The following is a 19947-nucleotide window of genomic DNA, read 5'->3' as shown; positions in this document are numbered from 1 at the left end:
TGAAAGTTGGAATGTGAAGAAGGCTGAGCGCCAAAGAACTGATGCTTTTGAAGTGTGGTGTTGGAGAAGACTCTTGAGAGTCCCTTGGACTTCAAGGAGATCCAACCAGTCCATTCTGAAGGAGATCAGCCCTGGGATTTCTTTGGAAGGAATGATGCTAAAGCCGAAACCCCAGTACTTTGGCCACCTCATGCGAAGAGTTGACTCATTGGAAAAGACTCTGATGCTGGGAGGGGTTGGGGGCAGGAGGAGAAGGGGATGACAGAGGATGAGATGGCTGGATGGCATCACTGACTCTATGGACGTGAGTCTCAGTGAACTCCAGGAGTTGGTGATGGACAGGGAGGCCTATAGTGCTGCAATTCATGGGGTTGCAAAGAGTCGGGCATGACTGAGCGACTGATCTGATCTGATACTTCTAAAAATTATTGAGAATTCCAAGGAACTTTTGTTGATGTCTATTGATGTTTACTATATGGGAGTTCAGTTGAGTTCAGTTGCTCAGTCGTGTCTGACTCTTTGCGACCCCATGGACTGCAGCACACCAGGCTTCACTGTCCATCAGAACTCCCGGAGTTTACTCAGACTCAAGCTCATCGAGTTGGTGATGTCATCCAATCATTTCATCCTCTGTCTTCCCCTTCTTATCCTGCCTTCAGTGTTTGCCAGCATCAGGGTCTTTTCCAGTAAGTCAGTTCTTCACATCAGGTGTCCAAAGTATTGGAGTTTCAGCTTCAGCATCAGTCCTTTCAATTAATATTCAGGGCTGAGTTCCCTTCGGATGGAGTGGTTGGAGATCCCTTGCAGTCCAAGGGACTCTCAAGAGTCTTCTCCAACACTACAATTCAAAACTATCAATTCTTTGATGTGCAGCTTTCTGTACAGTCCAACTCTCACATCCATACATGACTACTGGAAAAACCATAGCTTGGACGAGACAGACTGATGTTGGCTAAGTAATGTCTCTGCTTTTATTATGCTGTCAAGAATGGTAATAGCTTTTCTTCCAAGCAGCAAACATCTTTTAATTTCATGGGTGCAGTCACCATCTGCAGTGATTTTGGAGCCTCCCCAAATAAAGTCTGTCACTGTTTCCATTCTTTCACCATCTATTTGCATGAAGGGATGGGACCAGATGCCATGATCTGAGTTTTTCGAATGTTGAGTTTCAAACCAACCTTTCCACTCTCCTCTTTCACTTTCATCCAAAGGCTCTTTAGTTCTTCTTCAATTTCTGCTATAAAGGTGGTGTCATCTGCATATCTGTGGTTATTGATATTTCTTCTGGCTATCTTGATTTCAGCTTGTGCTTCATCCAGCCCGGAATTTTGCATGATGTACTCTGCATATAAGTTAAATAAGCAGGGTGACAATATACAGCCTCGACATACTCCTTTCCCTATTTGGAATCAGTCTGTTGTTCCATGTGCAGTTCTAAGTGTTGCTTCTTGACCTGCATACAGATTTCTCAGGAGGTGGGTCAGGTGGTCTGGTATTCCCATCTCTTTAAGTATTTTCCAGTTTGTTGTGGTCCACAGAGTTAAAAGCTTTGGGGTGGTCAGTAAAGCAGAAGTAGATGTTTTTCTGGAACTCTCTTGCTTTTTTCATGATCCAGTGGATGTTGTCAGTTTGATCTCTGGTTCCTCTGCCTTTTCTAAATCCAGCTTGAATGTTTGGAAGTTCACATTTCATGTTCTGTTGAGACCAGGCCTGGAGAATTTTGAGTATTACTTTGCTAGCGTGTGAGATGAGTGCAATTGTGCTGTAGTTTGAGCATTCTTTGGCATTGCCTTTTGTTGGGATTGGAATGAAAACTGATCATTTCCAGTCCTGTAGGCACTGCTGAGATTTCCAGATTTGCTGGCATATTGAGTGCAGCCCTTTCATAGCATCATCTGTTAGGATTTGAAATAGCTCAACTGCAATTCCTTCACCTCCACTAGCTTTGTTCGTAGTGATGCTTCCTAAGGCCCTTGACTTCGCATTCCAGGATATCTGGCTCTAAGTAAAGTATCACACCATCGTGCTTATCTGGATCATTAAGATCTTTTCTATATAGTTTTTATGTGTGTATTCTTACCACCTGTTCTTAATATCTTCTGCATCTGTTAGGTCCATACTATTTCTCTCCTTTATTGTGCCCATTTTTGCATGAAATGGTCCCTTGGTATCTCTTACTCTCTTGAGATCTCTAGTCTTTCCCATTCTATTATTGTCCTCTATTTCTTTGCATCAACCACTGAGAAAGGCTTTCTTATCTCTCCTTGCTCTTCTTTGGAACTCTGCATTCAAATGGGTATATCTTTCCTGTTCTCCCATGCCTTTAGCTTCTCTTCTTTTCTCAGCTATTTGTAAGGCCTCGTCAGACAACTATTTTGCCTTTTTGCATTTCTTTTTCTCTGGGATGTTCTTGATCAATGCCTCCTGTACAATGTCACAAATCTCCATCCATAGTTCTTCAGGCACTCTGTCTATCAAAACTAATCCCTTGAATCTATTTGTCATGTCTACTGTATAACCCTAAGGGATTTGATTTAGGTCATGCCTGGATGGTCTAATGGTTTTCCCTACTTTCTTCAATTTAAGTCTGAATTTGGCAATAAGGAGTTCATGATCTGAGCCACAGTCAGCTCCCGGTCTTGTTTTTGCTGACTGTATAGAGAGTCTCCATCTTTGGCTGCAAAGAATAGAATCAGTCTGATTTCATCATTGACTGTCTGGTGATGTCCGTGTGTAGAGTCTTCTCTTGTGTTGTTGGAAGAGGATGTTTGCTATGACCAGTACGTTCTCTTGGCAAAACTCTGTTCGCCTTTGTCCTGCTTCATTTTGTACTCCAAGGCCAAAGTTAACTGTTACTCCAGGTATCTCCTGAATTCCTTCTTGCACATTCCAGTCCCCTATATTGAAAAGAACATCTTTTTTCGGTGTTAGTTCTAGAAGGTCTTGTAGGTCATCATAGAACTATTCAGCTTGTTCAGTGTTACTGGTCAGAGCATAGACTTGCATTATTGTGATATTGAATGGTTTGCCTTGGAAATGAACAGAGATCATTCTGTCATTTTTGAGATTGCATCCAAGTACTGCATTTCGGACTCTTGTTGACTGTGATGGCCACACCATTTTCTCTAAGGCATTCTTGCCCACAGTAGTGGACATAATGTTCACCTGAGTTAAATTCACCAATTCCAGTCCATTTGGGGGCTTCTCTGGTAGCTCAGTTGGTAAAGAATCTACCTGTCATGCAGGAGACCCGAGTTCAATGTCTGGGTCAGGAAGATCTCCTGAGGAAAGAAATGGCAACCCACCCCAGCATTCTTGCTTGGAAAATCTTATCGCCAGAGGAGTCTGGCGAGCTATGAATAGCCCATGGGGTCAGAAGCATCGGACACACCTTACGGCCTAAACCACAAACCAGTCCATTTTAGCTCACTGATTCCTAAAATGTTGATGTTCACTCTTGCCTTCTCCTGCTTGACCACTACCAATTTCCCTTGATTCATGGACCTAACATTCCAGGTTCCTATGCAGTATTGCTCTTTACAGCCTTGGACTTGACTCCCGTCACCAGTCACATCCACAGCTAGGTGTTGTTTTTGATTTGGCTCCATCTCTTCATTCTTTCTGGATTTATTTCTCCACCGATCTCTAGTAGCATATTGGACACCTACTGACCTGCTTATGGGGAGTTCATCTTTCAGTGTCCTATCTTTTTGCCTATTCATTCTGTTCAAGCAAGAATACTGAAGTGCTTTGCCATTCCCTTCTCCAGTGGACCATGTTTTGTCAGAATGTTCCAGCATAGCCCGACTCTCTTAGATGGCCCATCATGGCATGACTCGCTCATAATTTCATTGAGTTAGACAAGTCTGTGGTCCATATGATCAGTTTGGTTTGTTTTCTGTGATTGAAGTTTTCAGTCTGCTTGCCCTCTGATGGATAAGGATAAGAGGCTTATGGAAACTTCCTGATGGGAAAGACTGACTGAGAGGGAAACTGGATCCTGTTCTGATGGGCAGGGCCATGCTCTGTAAATCTTTAATCCAATTTGCTGTTGATGGGTGGGGCTGTGTTCCCTCCCTGCTGTTTGACCTGAGGCGAAACTATGGTGGAGGTAATGAAGATAATGGCACCTCCTTCAACAGGTCCCATGCATGCACTGCTGCACTCAGTTATCCTGACCGTGCATCAGGCCACCTCCAACCCTCGCCTCAGCCAGAGACTCCTAGAAAATAAAACAAAAAAAGGTAAAGATACAGGCATACACAATCATAATGGCTAATTCCATTCGTCACTAGAATTCTTATATCACATATCCTGTCTCTGGAGAGCTCCTGTGTGCACTCAGAACATAATTGAGCATGCAATTACATTTAGAGTTGTCGTGAAAAGAGTTTTGACCTCTTGGATCCCCTGGCCCAGTGGGTCTCTGGACTTCAGGGGTTCTCAGGGCACACTACAGAACCACAATTTTAAACCATTGGCATGGTTGGATGTGAAATGATAAAGGGACCCTTGTGTTGACATGGGGTTTAAAGTTTCACTTTTACATTTCTTGCTTGTTTCTTTGATTTCTCTGAAGAAATTTAGACCTGAGAGTTCCTTTTTGTTAAGCAAATATTTCTGTATTGTGTTAACTCTTCCCTCATGGTGCTCTGTGCTCTTTGGATCTAGTGTTGTCCTAGACTTATCCTATTTTCACGTGGAAACAATTGGTCACCCACAAGACTATCAGGTCTCATATAAGTTTATGATATCTATCCAGGGCTTAAAAAATTGCACCATCTCATCCTCTGCCATTTCCTTCTCCTCTTGCCCTCAATCTTTCCCAGCATCAGGGTCTTTTCCCGTGATTCAGCACTTCACATCAGTTGCCCAAAGTTTTGGAGCTTTAGTTTCAGCATCAGTCCTTCCAGTGAATATTCAGCATTGATTTCTCTTAGGATTGACTGGTTTGATCTCTTTGCTGTCCAAGGGACTCTCAGATGTCTTCTCTAGCACCACTCTTTGAAAGCATCAATTCTTCGGTGCTCAGCCTTCTTTATGGTCCAACTCTCACATCTGTACATGACTACTGAAGAAACCATGGCTTTGGCTGTACGGACCTTTGTCAGCAAAGTGATGTCTTTGCTTTTTAATGTTGTCTAGGTTTGTAACATTAATTAAAGTAGTAGAATTCATTAAAAGTGTTTTTAAAACCATGGTCTCTAGAGCACACGGTATTATAAGGCATAATTAAGTGTAAAATAAGGTAGATATACATTTTCTTAATAATATATTTGTATGTTGAAAAATAGTCATGTATGGATGTGAGAATTAGACTATAAAGAAAGCTGAAAGCAGAAGAATTGATGCTTTTGAACTATAGTGTTGGAGAAGACTCTTGAGAGTCCCTTGAACTGCAATGAGATCCAGCCAGTCCATCCTAAAAGAAATCAGACCTGGGTGTTCATTGGAAGGACTGATGTTGAAGCTGAAACTCCAATATTTTGGCCACCTAATGCAAAGAGCTGACTCATTTGAAAGACCCTGATATTGGGAAAGATTGAGGGCAGGAGGAGAAGGGGACGACAGAGGATGAGATGGTTGGATGGCATCTCTGACACAATGGACATGAGTTTGGGTAGACTCCAGGAGTTGGTGATGTACAGGGAGGCCTGGCATGCTGCAGTTCATGAGGTCGCAAAGAGTCAGACACGACTGAGTGACTGAACTGAACTAAACTGATGTTGACAAAATAATTATTAGTAAAGTTCTTATGGAATACAGAATATGTGATAGAAGTTGAGTGAATCAAAATCAGTAATACTAGGCAATTAAAAAGGAGAAGAAATGAGACACACTACTTTACATCTGTTCATGAATGATGATGACCTGTGAGATACTGAAAGCTGTGAAGGACTAGTGAGTTTCAGGGGAGAGGAGGGCATGGAACTGATTCTCTGAAGAAAGACTTTGTACAAGCTAGTCAGAGTTGTATTCTCACATTCTAATAAGTGGAGACTTTGTTTTCACATTTTTCAAATGGGGCTTCTGCTGCTTTGAGCCTCAATAATGAGACTTGTCAAAGAGCCAGGCATTTGAAAGTTGATGGTCAGTGTGCATTTGTGTCCCATTCAATGACCAAAAATCAGTCAGCATCCACAGAATTTGGACAGAAGACCATAATAGATAAAATGAAGATGAAGACTGTAGCAGTGTTCCTGGTAGGGAATTACTCTCTCTGTCAGCTATGCAAGTCAGAGCTGCCAGGAAACAGAGGAAGCAAAGAAGGTAATACAGAAGCCCAGAGCACTCAGCTGTGGGCAACCTGGGCATGGCCTTGCCATCCTTCTGATGGTTCCAAATTAGATTCTGTGGCAAAATCTACCTTGTGCTGACTCCTTTTATGCAGCCTACAGCCAATCAATACCTCTTAGCAAGGTGTTTGCATTCTCCCTCTGACCAAAGTAATACAATAAATAAAAAAGAGAGTTAGGAAAACATAAGTTCGTTCAGGCTGGTGTTTAGCATACACCTGAGAGTGGGTAGCAGGATTACGTTTAGAACTCTAGGACTAGTTTGGAGACTAGGTAGCCATCTACAGACTGCCTTCTCAAAATGGGACTTCATACCAGTGTTTTTATATGGCTGTCAATTCATAAGAATTAGTCATGATTATATTCAGTATAACTGCAAAAGCAACTCTGATACCAAATACTAAAATATTTTTTGTGTTTTCTGTGGCTTCGTATTTTTTAGAATTAGCTTTCCCAGTGGGAATGGGAGTCATGGGAAATTTGCTACATAGTACCTCCTTCTCAGCTGTGTCCACATAGTATATCAACTTGTTTTAGTATTTGTAATGAATTAAGAGTTCACAAGAAAGGTTGGTATAAAGGAGTGGTGTATCACTTAAAAGCAGTATATAGAAAGTCAATTCTGATTCTGTTAGGATGCCCAGTCTATTGAGTAACCACGTCTAAGAAAGTGTTGTCCATAAATACTAATTAATTTAGCACCCTTAATTAGTCATATGGTCAGGACTATGGTAAGTTATTCTTTTCTATCCTCACCTTGCATTTACAGAATATTCTCAGTTATCTCCTAGAATAGTGACTGAAAGGTTGTTGTTGAATCACACGAAGACACCGGGATTCTTGGCCCCCGGAGGAGAAGAATTCAATTCAGGCCCAGAGACGAGGCTTGATCGCTCAGAGCTTTTGTGTAATAAAGTTTTATTAAAGTATAAAGGAGATAGAGAAAGCTTCTGACATAGGCATCAGAAGGGGGCAGAAAGAGTACCCGCTTGCTAGTGTTAACAATGAAGTTATATACTCTCCAATGAATCCAAAGAATATCTGGAGGTTGTAAAGATATCATCAGATCTACTCCCATAATTTACATTTTAAGATAACAGAAGGTTTAATCCAAAGACTGTCCTTAGGCAGGATACATTATTGTTATACAATCCTAAGGAATGTGGAGAAAGAAAAAAAGTTTGTCCTTTTTTCCTCCTTGAGAATTCCAGACCCCTCTCTCCTTGGGGACCCCTAGACTCCCTATCAACCTGCCTAGGAAGTGACTCTCTCATTCCCCCCTTTTCTTTTAGGATAATTATGTTGCCTAGGGAAAAGGGGCGTCATTCTCATTCCATAACTACTTCCGAGCTGACAAGGGGTGTTGTCCCTAAATTGGTGAGGCAAAATATTCTCCTAATCCTCATATTGAGGATATCTGATCCAGGGGCCCCAAGTAGTAGCTGGAGGAAGCTACAGCAGTAGCAGGAGTTTGAGCAACCATTTGTAACTTAAAAGCTTTCATGCGGCTAGAAACAAATCCAGTTATACAATTACAGATGCAGGGAGCAAACAGCAAGAACAAAACAATCAGAATCAAAATTAAAAGTCACATTATGTCCATAGTTAAAGTGCAAAGTGTTTCACCAGTCCATTTTAGGGTTGGTAAATGTCATCAGATGAAGAAGAGGCATTGCATGTGATTGTTGTCGAAGGTATTCACAGACTTGGAGAAAGTCTTTTCCTTGAAGTGGGGATGTTCACCACGGGAAGCCTTCCACTGATGAAGAGGGGAGCGCTCTGCAGACCTAGCAGTTAGACCGATTGTGGAATGCAGCATAGAAGTGAGCCCAGAACAGGAAGACATTGTCTTGAGGATCAAACTGCAGACTCAGGATTTTTGGAGTCAGCATTAGACTCACATAGATTATCAGGCCCATCCGCTGCCCTTTGCTTAACTCTAGAGCTCGGGTCAGAGCCACAAACTCTGCTAACTGAGTACTCGTTCCCTGGGGGAGAGATTTTGCTTCTAAAACCTGTTCAGCAGTCACCACGTCGTAACCTGCTTTATGCTTTCCATCCCGAACAAAAGAACTGCCATCTGTAAATATTTCCATGTCAGGATTTTCTAATGGGGTATCCTTTAGATCCTCCCGAGCTGCATAGTTTAGTTAGGAATTGAGAACAATCGTGATCAGGTGTTTCATTTTCCTTCTCAGGAAGGAAAGTGGCAGATTTAAATGTCCACAAACTTTAAGCTTAGTTACTGGTCCTTCTAACAACAATGACTGATACTTAAGAAGCCTACTGTCTGTCATCCAAATATTAACCTTAGAATTTAAGATTCCACTCACATCATGACAAGTCAGTACAGTAAGGTTTCACCATTAATTATTTTTAAAGCTTCGGGTGCTAATAAAGCCACTGCCCCAATTACTCTTAGGCAGTGTGGCCACCCACGTGAAACTACATCTAATTCTCTGCTTAGATAAGGAATAGGTTGCTGGTGAGGCCCTCGGGGTTGTGTCATAACTCCCAATGCCACACCTTTTCTTTCAGTGACAAACAAATTAAATTCTGACCCTGTGGGCAAGCTCAGAGCTGGAGCTTGCAGGAGAGCAGTCTGAAGAACCTTAAAAGCCTTTTGAGTTTCTGGAGACCAAACCAGTTTGTCGGTTTGGGCCTGCTGAGTTTCAGCTATAAGTTTATATAAAGGCTGGACAAGTTCCCCGTAACCCGGAATCCAAATGAGACAGTAACCTGTGATTCCCCAAAATCCTCTCAATTGTCTTAAAGTCATAGGTAGGGGGTGATTTAGTATAGGTTTAATTCTCTCAGGACCTATGGCCCTAGTCCCTTCTGATATGATTAGGCCCAGATAGCTAACCGATTGTTGACAAAGCTGAGCCTTTTCTCTTGATGCCTTGTAACCACAGTCTGCCAGAAAGTTTAAGAAATCTTCTGAGGCTCACGAACAAGCTTCTTCTGTCTCAGCACAGAGCAAAATAGCATCTACATATTGTAACACCACTGCTTCAGAGCTATTAAAGTTTTGTAGATCCCGTGACAAACTTTGTCCGAATAAGTGAGGACTGTCACAAAATCCCTGGGGCAAAACTGTCCAGGTTAACTGAGAAGCTGGCTGCGTAGGGTCTTCAAAGGCAAATAGAAATTGACTTTCCTCCTCCAAAGGCACTGAATAGAAGGCATCCTTTAAATCAATTACTGAGAAATATTTGGCCTGTTCAGGAATTTCAGACAATAGAGTATAAAGATTAGGCACCATGGGGTGTAAAGGAACTACAGCTATTTGTAAATCTTGAACTAGTCTCCATTTACCATTTGATTTCTTTATACCCAAAATAGGAGTGTTGCAAGGACTGTTACAGGGAATTAATAGTCCCTGCTCCTTTAAATTTTCAATGATGGGTTTTAACCCTTCCTTAACTTCAGGTTTCAGTGGATGCTGCTTCTTATGTGGAAATACGTGTGGGTCTTTGAGTTTAACTACAGGAATAGCATTTTGTGCTCAACCCACAGATTTTCCATCAGCCCATACTCTAGGATTTACATTTTGTTCAACTAAAGGGAGAGAAAGGGAGGGCTCCATATTCATGAAAACAGAGGCATGGACCTTGCTCAGTATATCCCTCCCCAAAAGGGGTGAGGGAGATTCTGGCACAATCAGAAACTCCTGTGAAAACAGCACAGAATCCCAGTTGCAAGATAAAGAATAACCGAAATAATACCTTTTGGCTCGTCCAGACAGTCCCATTACGGAAGGGGATTGAGAAGAAAGTGGGCCAGGGGCTTCAGTAAGCACAGAATAAGTTGCCCCAGTATCTAAAAGGAAATTGACTGATTGCCCCCACTCCCCATAATTATTAATACCCGGGGTTCCTCAGGTGTAATTAGGATGGGAGCTTGTGTGGGGACCCCCAGGCACCTTCAGTCCTGATTGTCTTGAGAGTCCAACCCCGGAGACCTACACCTCTGGGGGCAGTCTCTCTTCCAGTGTGGTCCTTTGCAGACCAGACATGGAGCTGGGGGCGGGTTAGATGCCTGAGGGCAATCCCACTTTAGGTGCCCCTCCTTTCCACAGTAATAGCAAGCCCATCCCTTTTCACCTGGGCCCCTCTGGGCATTTTTCTCAGGCTGTTTAATAATGTTTTTTCATAGCCATGGCGAAGGCTTCCACCTTTTCGTTTGTCTTTTTTGCCTTTCTTTCTTTTCCTCATATTCCCTACCATAATAGACTGTCTGATCCAGTTGTAACAGAGTATCTAAAGACTGATTTGGTCCATACGCCCGTTTTAATAGCTTACGGTGGATATCTGGAGCCGACTGAGTGAGAAATCTATCCTTTAAGATCACTTTTCCTTCTTCACTTTAGGGATCAATCTCAGTGAATCTGCAAAGGCCTTCTCTCAGTCTATCTAGGGATTTACCAGGAGCTTCCTTCTCCTCCTGTTCTATGTCTGCCAATTTGCCATAGTTTAAAGGCTTAGAACACGCATGCCTAAGTCCTTCAAGAATACATCTAACAAAATGACTCTGATCCCATCTTCCTTTAGCTGTGTTGTAGTCCCAGTCTGGTTCTATAGTTGGGACTGCCTGATTCCCAGTGGGGAGGGCCGCTATCTAGTTCTCCCTCTTCCCTACTGATTCATTACCAAGCCATTCATCTCCATAAGCAACCGCTTTTTGCAAAACACGAGTCTTTGATTTGAGAGTCAGCGTTTGTCCCAAGATATATATCACATCCTTCCAAGTGAGGTCATAAAGCAGAGTAACACCTTTAAAAGCTCTAATATATTTTTCTGGGTCCTCTAAATAGTCTCCCAGATTCTCCTTGATTTTTTGTATTTCTTGATAAGAGAAAGGCTTATTAACTCTCACAGACTGATTATTTTTCCCGGTGGGTGTTTCATAAAGAGGCAACAGCTTGTGTGGCTGTTCCTCAGTCTCTTTGGCTGCTCTGCGCATATGATCCCAGGGATAGATTGGAGAAACCTGTTTTTCCTCTTATCTTTGTCTCCTGTCCTCCATCTCATCTCTTACTTTGGTGGTCTGAGTTTCTACTGAAACCAGAGTAGTCTGAGGTCGTACTGAGACAGGAGTTGTTTGGACCTCCATGTGGGCAGTTTGAATCCCAGTTTGGAGTCCCAGGTACGGGGGCAAAGTAAGAGGACAGGAGGGAGCTGAAGGTTTCATGCCCAAATCTATAACCTTAGGACCTAAGTCTGGCATATTTTGCAGAGAGAAAAAGGGCAACACATATGCTACTTGTACCCAGTTCCCTTGTTCCTTACAGAACCGGTCTAATTGTAGAACAGTATTATACTTAAGAGACCCTCCAACTGGCCACTGTTCTCCATCCTCCAATGGATACTGTGGCCATGCAGTATAACATAGGAAGACCAGGTATGTCTTCTTTAAGCCCTGGGGATCAAATCTATCCCAGTTTTTCAGGATACAATTCAAAGGAGTGAGGCTGGAATTGTTAGCTCCCATCTGTAAGAGAGAATAAAAGTGACCAAGGCCATTTTTCTACTGGAGGCGTCCCTCCCTGCTCTAGATGGGGGTGTAGACAGACGTTACAGCAAAAGCTTTTCCTTCCTGGTAAGAATTAGTCTGTCTCTTACCGATGCAGGCACTGTACTCGTCCCTCCTGGTTATACCACCAAGATGGGGTGAGGATGTACCAGGGGTAGACTTGATAACATCCCTACTTGACATCCAGCTCTTCACCTTTAACCTTATTTTCCTCTGATGTCACCCGGGGTGAATCAGAGTAACCTTCTGGAATGCCTCCCAAGCTAAGACCGCTGTGGGAAACATTCGTCACCTGAGTGCCTGTGCACGACCCTGAGTATTTCCTGACTACAATAAGACTGACATGAACATAAAACTGAGATGTTCTTTCCAAGCATCACCACACCAGTATAATAGCCTCCTCTGATCCACTAAGAGCCAGCGTTACCAAAGAAAAAAAACCCATTACAGTCCCAATCTGAGTAACCTTTAACCTCAGAGATGTTCTGGGAGCTAGAGCTCCATCTAGCTTCTGAACTTTCGATTCCTGGTGAGACTAGGTGCTTTATTGGCTACCAATCCAAGTTTGGGACCTAAGCCGCAGTACACAATAACAGTATACATCACAAGTCCCTTGAAAGCCTATGATCCAATAGATTAGGTTAGTACTTCTAATTCCCAAGGAGTTATGAAAAGGTCAAAGAGATGGAAAAGTTTGACCGAGAAAGGAGAGTTCGGTCCATATGCTTTGCCCATTTCTGGTCGGTTCCCGAAGGAGACATTGGGTGCCTTTTGGCATTGGCAGGTTGGTATAATGCCCCGACAGGTTTCTTCCATAAGCCGTATGAGATCACCGTAGAACCACAGAGCAGGGTCCTTGCTTCACGCAGGGCATGCCATTCATTCACACAAGCACACTGTAGAGTTAGTAAAGCACAGCAGAAGACGTGTTAGCTAAGAGAACAAAGAATTAAGGCTCCAAGCATTCTTACCTTGACCTGAAGGATCCCGGACGAGCCCCCAAGATGAAAGGTTGTTGTTGAATCACACGAAGACACCAGGATTCTTGGCCCCCGGAGGAGAAGAATTCAATCTGGGGCCAGAGATGAGGCTTGATCACTCAGAGCTTTTGTGTAATAAAGTTTTATTAAAGTATAAAGGAGATAGAGAAAGCTTCTGACATAGGCATCAGAAGGGGGCAGAAAGAGTACCTGCTTGCTAGTGTTAACAATGAAGTTATATACTCTCCAATGAATCCAAAGAATATCTGGAGGTTGTAAAGACCTCATCAGACCTACTCCCATAATTTACATTTTAAGATAACAGAAGGTTTAATCCAAAGACTGTCCTTAGGCAGGATACATTATTGTTATATAATCCTAAGGAATGTGGAGAAAGAAAAAAAAGTTTGTCCTTTCTTCCTCCTTGAGAATTCCAGACCCCTCTCTCCTTGGGGACCCCTAGACTCCCTATCAACCTGCCTAGGAAATGACTCTCTCATGACTACAGGCTCTAAACTCAACGTGTTTGTCTTTTTTTCTTTTAATCTATACAACTGAGTCATTTGCTCTTGTGTCTCCATGAACTTGGTAGGTCCAGGAAAAACAAATTAAAAAAAAATGCCTACATGAGTCCCTTCAACACTGGATGATGTGAGATAGGAAAACTACAAAATAGAAAAATATATAGAAGCCACTTCAGTCAGTTCATGTTGATCATTTTTCTTCTCAGTCAATACATTTTACAAAAGAGCTAGCAGTTATTTTATCCTTCAGGATCCCTGGATTTGTACATTTATTGGTTTCTTAAAGATTTATTCTATACTGTACCCTGAAAGTTTTATATCCTAAATATTTCTGTAAACACTCCCTCAGTTCAGGCCTGCATCACCTTGTTATTCCCAGTATTAATGCCTTCAGATTCACCTTCCTCTGGTTATTTTTATGCCCTTCAGATTCCTCCCTCCTGTGGTCTTCAGAGTCACCAATCTCAAAAGCACACGTGACCATGAGGCACTCTGAGTCACATTAATGTCTAGACCTCTTAAAGCACCGTTGATGCTCTCATAATCTGACTTCTGCCTGACCCTCTATCTCTAGCCCTTTCAGTCCTTTGCTCTAGAATTCTGAACTGCTGCTGGCGCCCTCGTCACTTGTTCCTGTTGCTGTTGTTCAGTCGCTCAGTCGTGTCTGATTCTACATAGCCCCATGGACTGCAACACACCAGGCTTCCCTGTCCTTCACCATCTCCTGGTGCTTGCTCAACTCACATTCATGGAGTCGGTGATGCCATCCAACCATCTAATCCTCTGTCATTCCCTTCTCCTCCTGACTTCAACCTTTCCCAGCATCAGGGTCTTTTCTAATGAGTCAGCTCTTCGAATCCAGTGGCCAAAGTACTGGAGCTTCAGCACCAGCGTCAGTGTTTCCAATGAATGTTAAGAACTGATTTTGTTTAGGATTGACTGGTTGGATCTCCTTGCAGCCCAAGGGACTGTCATGAGTCTTTCCAAACACCACAGTTGAAAAGCATCAGTTCTTTGGTGCTCAATCTTCTTTTTGTTCCAACTCTCATATCCATACATGACTACTGGAAAAGCCTTTGCTTTGACTAGACAGACCTTTGTCAGCAAAGTAACATCTCTGCTTTTTAATACACAAAGTTTGTCATATCTTTTCTTCCAAGGAGCAGGTGTCCTTTAATTCCATGACTGCAGTCACCATCTGCATTGATTTTGGAGCCCAAGAAAATAAATTCTGCTTCTGTTCTCATTGTTTCCCCATCTCTTTGCCACGAAGTGATGGAACTGGATGCCATGACCTTCGTCAGTCCCATCCCTTCACTTTGAACAAATATCTACCCTGTGTTGTGTGTGCTCCTCTCCCCATCTTGCTACAGCCTGAAATGCTCTCCCTTTCCTGCCCTCTGTTCCCTTGAACTGTGTAAGTCTGCACTCAGTCATTATCTCTAGAAAAGCCATCCCTGACACCTTTTTCTACATTTTTCGTTAAACTCCAATGTCTAGTACTGAACAGAAACCTGAGAAATAATTTTTGAATAAGAGACACTGGGGCTCTGTATCAACCTAGAGGAGTGGGATGGGGAGGGAGATGAGAAGGAGGTTCAAAAGGGACGATATATGTGTACTATGGCTGATTCATGTTGAGGTTTGACAGAAAACAACTAAATTCTGTAAAGTAGTTATCTTTCAATTAAAAAAATAAATTAAAAACAACAACAACACTATATATACCAAGGTGACTTTTAAGAGCTTGTCCCCTGCAGTCTAGGAGCCAAGAGGATAGAGATGTAAAGAAATAATTTACAGTTCAGATCTATATCTATCACTAGGAAAATCTAGAAAGGTACACTAGAAAAATCTTTAAAGTACTAAGGGAGCTACAAGGAAAGGTGTACCTCTTTATCAGGGGAAAGATGGCAGTAATCAAAGACAACTTCACAAAGCAGGTTGAGCCTTAAAAGATGAAAGTAATTTGTCAGAAGAGTATAGGGAAGCATTTCAGATACAGGAACTGATAAAAGCTAAAAAAGAAGAGGAATTTTGTAAACCATGAATAATGTTGCAGTTGATGCTTGGCATGTTGTTAAAAGGTCCTGTTAGGAAGTAGAGAAGAGAATGTATGGTGACTTTATATGTCTGTCCTGTATTTTGTTTGGTTTCTGATTGTTTTGTTCACTGCTGTTTGGATCAATCTGTGACTGAATCTTTGAGGTGTTTGTGTGCCTGTAACCTGGTGACATTTGGTATTTCCCAAATGATTTGTTGAAGTTTTCAGGTCATTGGAAGTAGTTCTTAAAGAAGTAAATATTCAGCTGAAGATTAAGATTGATTTAATCTGTTGTTTCATACAATGTTTTAGATCTCTGTTTTAAATGAGGAGTATGTCTTTTATCTAAACATTCTAAGTAATTTTAACTAAACATGCAGATCTGTCAAGAGAACTAGACTTGGAAATGATAACAGAGGAAGAACAAGGAAAACTTGATGAAGATGAGAATAACCATGCACAGGTATGTAAAACTGTAAATTTCAATATCTGGTGTAGTACTGTATGAAAAAATGTGTATCAAACAAGGCAAATTAGAATGGAAAGATAAGTTAACACCCATCACAAATGAGTTAAAGCAGAAGTTCAGTGAAATTTTGTGAGGAATACCAAAATACCAACTACATGATAACCCTAAATAAGGAGCAAACCAAAAAGAAATATCTCCTAATCTCACAAATAATATACCTGATTGTGAGGGAAAAGATGCATTTGGAGTATCTGTCTCTCTAGTATTCCAAGCATTTCCTGAACAAAAAGAATCCAGTCTCAAAAATGTTTTTCTGTGGTCTGTAAACTCTGGGTCCCTTGGACAGACTTGTGGGTCATCTTCAAAGCTTTGTTTCCCTGAAAATAAAGTAGACTTTGAAAATTATCAACTAGACATTGAACATGTGTTTATGAAAATTGAAGAGAGTTTTTATAATGATACAGAAAATAAAAAAGTAGGGGAGTTGGTAGTTATATTTGAAGTGAAAGACCAAGAGATTGATATGTAAATGTCACAAAATATGAGGCGAGATCCCACTAATTGGAAATTAGACATGGGACAGGCATGTCATTCTAGTCTGTGGCTTGTCTACTCTGGTAAGATGAAACATAGAAATCAAATAAAAATTCACGTTCCCCTTGCTGTTGTTAAAATACTGATCTGAAAAATAAAGCAATACAGGACTGGCTACAGAAGCCACTGCATGCAGATAATTGTAGTGCTAGTGACAATAAAAGCATGGAACCTGAATTAGAAAATGGGGATTCTTTTCCACCTAATAGTCACAGTGCATCTGAAATGTATGTAAATGAAGAATTAGAGAAGGATATGCAGAGGCTTAAGAATGAAATAGACATGTTTCAAGTAGAGTTGCTGGCTCTGGAAAAAGAAAATTTAACTTCCAAAAGAGTTTCTCATTTTCTCTTGCTTTGGTTTTTCTCTTTCTTGATGATATGGTCCATTTTGATTTTCCATTTATGAATAAAGCGGTGTCATCCAAAGAGGTAATTGTTGGGGATTTTCTCCTCGGGACTTGGAAGCAACGAACCTGAAAAAATGACACTCGTACAGTCTCTTGCAAGGACTGACAAGTTTATTTCTGCAGCCAAGCCTTTTTATAGAAGCAGGAACAAAGAGCTTAAAGTATATGGCCAGCAAAGCGCATACAGGGTTAACACATAATCAGTAAAAACATTTCAAGGACAGCACACTCTAAGTGACTCATGTGCTTATCCCACAACCCATTTTCTCAAGTAACATCCCTATTTATTATTAAATCTTGGCGCCAAGCATAACCAAAGGCAGGAGATGTTTTTCTGTCCACAGTACACAAAGCCGGGTACTTCTGGCCCTTCGCCATTTTCCCAAGGACTTTCTCTGAATACAGCTATTTTGTACTACGCTTCCCAACATATCCTCCTTTTGTTTTTAATTTAAGCACGGCAGCTGCTAGTTGGACTCCATTGTGGGAGGCACGGAGTCTTGAGTAGAGACTTCTGTATCCTATAAGCAATGACAAAAAGAGTGGGGTGATTAATAAATATATAAAAATATTGCTTCCTGAAAGCCAAGCTCTAGGGTCTAGAGACAATAGGGTTTTGGTTAAAGTATCATAGAATTGAGTGCTATACAATTCCCTAGGTACTCTAACCTGAAAATTAGCAACTTGTTGTTTCAACAAATTGATGTCTAAACTTGAGTTATCTGTGAGATCCTGCAAATGTGCCTTAACTTTATCCCAAGGATATTCAGTGCTATTATAGGGCATGTTAGTCAGACAAAAAGAAGTAAAATTCCAGTGACAATGTATACGTGTTTGGAAAGTCAGTTGCTGCATTTGATCTCCTAAGTAGATAACCACAGTTCATAACTCATTAATTCATGTTTGTAATTGCTGATCTATTTGAGCTTGTCGAGTCCATAGATCATGAGAGTCCTTGTGCCAAGCAGTGATAAAATCATGATTTTGTATAGAATTATGTAAAGCCGTACCAGACAAAGTTCCTACAGTCACAATGGAGATAAGGCTTAAGATGCCTGCAATAATTTACCCAATGATGCGCTTAGATCGCCTAAGCCCAGTTTTCAACAATACAGAAAGAAATACAGAATCAGTCCAAGGTTCAGTTAAGTTTACAGGAAGCCATAACTCAGATCTTTGTTTAACTAGCACAATGCTAACATTGTGATATGAAATGGTGTGATTAAGGCAGGTATACAAGGCACATGCAATACAATTGACAATCTTGGCCAATAAGTCGATATCAAAATGCCCTACAATAAACAAGTACGGAAGGTGAACACATTATTGAATATAGCCAGTACTAGTATATAGGAAGGTATAATTAGAAGGACGAAACACACCCATAGTCCCATAAACATTAGCGAAGTGCTCTAAAGCTGCTGGAATTTTCCAAATGTGCCATTGCTTTGGCCCCACAATAGGGATGATAATCCTGAGTCGTGGGGGTGATAATCCCCCATTATACCAATTCAGCAATATGTCCTTATCAGTCTAGAAACTTGTCTTAGATTTATGAAAGCCTCCAATTCTTGATCTATTAAACCAGGGGCAGTTATGATGTTCCTCTTGCTCTTCAGTGTCTGCTCAGCCTGACGAGTCATGTTTTTCACTTGAGCACATGTCGGGTAAGGATTCAGATGATGGTGTTTCCTCATTGGCTCCTCCAGGGTCATTGATGAGAACCTTCGCATCAACTTCATCATTTCCCGAGGGAGTCTGGTCTTGGGGTCCCTCTCGGTAATGGACATGGTGAAGGGGAACCCAGATTTCCTCTCCATCTGCAATGACAAGACCATAACCCTTGCCTAGGAGTCGTAAGATTCCTGGCAGCCATTGATTAAATTGCTTATACCATATTGGTGTATTGATTTCTAATTTGCTGTTTTTGTCTTCTGCAAAATATCTATCTGCACAAGTATCAGAATTATTTTTTGTTAAGTTTAAAAAATTTAGGGAACAAAGAGTTAAAGATAATAGTAATTGAGGGTTCATGGGATAAGAAGTGTATCTCCTCTTCCATATTCCCCCTTTCTGTTTTAATAAATGAGTTTTTAGGTTGTGGTAGGCTCTTTCAATAATGGTTTGGCCCTGAGGATTATAGGGTATTCCTGTAATGTGTGTTATGTTCCATTCTGATAAAAATGAACAAAATGAATGTGAGGTGAATGTAGGTCCATTGTCTGTTTTCAAGACAGAAGGAATCCCCATAATGGGGAAAGTGAGTAAGAGTGCGGAAATGGCGTGTTTGCTGGATTCTGAAGAGAAAGGAATTGCCCAGATAAAGCCTGAAAATGTATCAACTGAGACAAAAAGTAAATAAAACTTTCCTAAGGAGCAGTGAGTGAAATCAGATTGCCAAAGGGAATTAGGCTGTTGCCCCTGGGGATTAACTCCTGAAATCGTAGTTCATAAGTGCAGAGGGGCGCAGACAGCACAGGTTTTAATAATATGCCGTGCTTCAGCGAGAGGAATATGGTATTTAGAGTGCAATCTGTTAGCATTGGTATGAAGATAAGCATGTTCGTCATTGGCAGATGTAAAAATGGGAGCTATGAGCCTGTCAAAAGCATCATTTCCTGCGACCAGAGGGCCAGGTAAACCTGAATGAGCACATATATGTGCAATAAAGAAGGGTTCCATACATGAGCGAATTAAAGCTTGAGTCTGTGAAAAGAGAGTATATAATTCTTCATCTAGGTTGTATAAAAAAGCGGTAACAAAATCAGGAAAAAGGGAAGCAAGGTATTTGGAATCAGTATATACATTGAAGGATAATGGTTGAAATGACAAAAGAGCATATAAAGCATATAACTCAACTTCTTGTATTGAAGAATAGGTAGTGGGTAATTTCTGTTTGATATCAGGGCCGACAATCCCTGTTATGCCTTTCTTGTTGCCATCAATGAAATAGGTGGGTGCATTGGAAATAGGCTGGGATGCAATGATATTAGTTATAATGAATTTAGTACATTGTAGAAAGTCCCATAATTTTCCTTTTGGTAAATGAAATGAGATAACATTTTGAAAATCATTTAATGCCATTTGCATGGTCAG

The 19947-nt window shown here is 41.3% G+C and overlaps 1 long non-coding RNA gene across 1 annotated transcript in view; it reads left to right on the top strand.

The window, feature by feature from the left end:
- Positions 1 to 16013, top strand: part of LOC123465582 — a 32111-nt gene extending 16098 nt beyond the window's left edge. The window contains exon 2 of the long non-coding RNA XR_006640826.1: positions 15760 to 16013. This is a non-coding gene — a long non-coding RNA (uncharacterized LOC123465582). The remainder of the gene's footprint in view (positions 1 to 15759) is intronic.
- Positions 16014 to 19947: the final 3934 nt, after the last annotated feature.

The sequence above is a fragment of the Bubalus bubalis genome, chromosome 3 (genome assembly GCF_019923935.1).
Source record: "Bubalus bubalis isolate 160015118507 breed Murrah chromosome 3, NDDB_SH_1, whole genome shotgun sequence".
In the NCBI taxonomy this organism is placed as follows: Eukaryota; Metazoa; Chordata; class Mammalia; order Artiodactyla; family Bovidae; genus Bubalus; species Bubalus bubalis.
The sequence above is the reverse complement of the archived record's forward strand: the minus strand, read 5'-3'. Positions and strand labels throughout refer to the sequence as shown.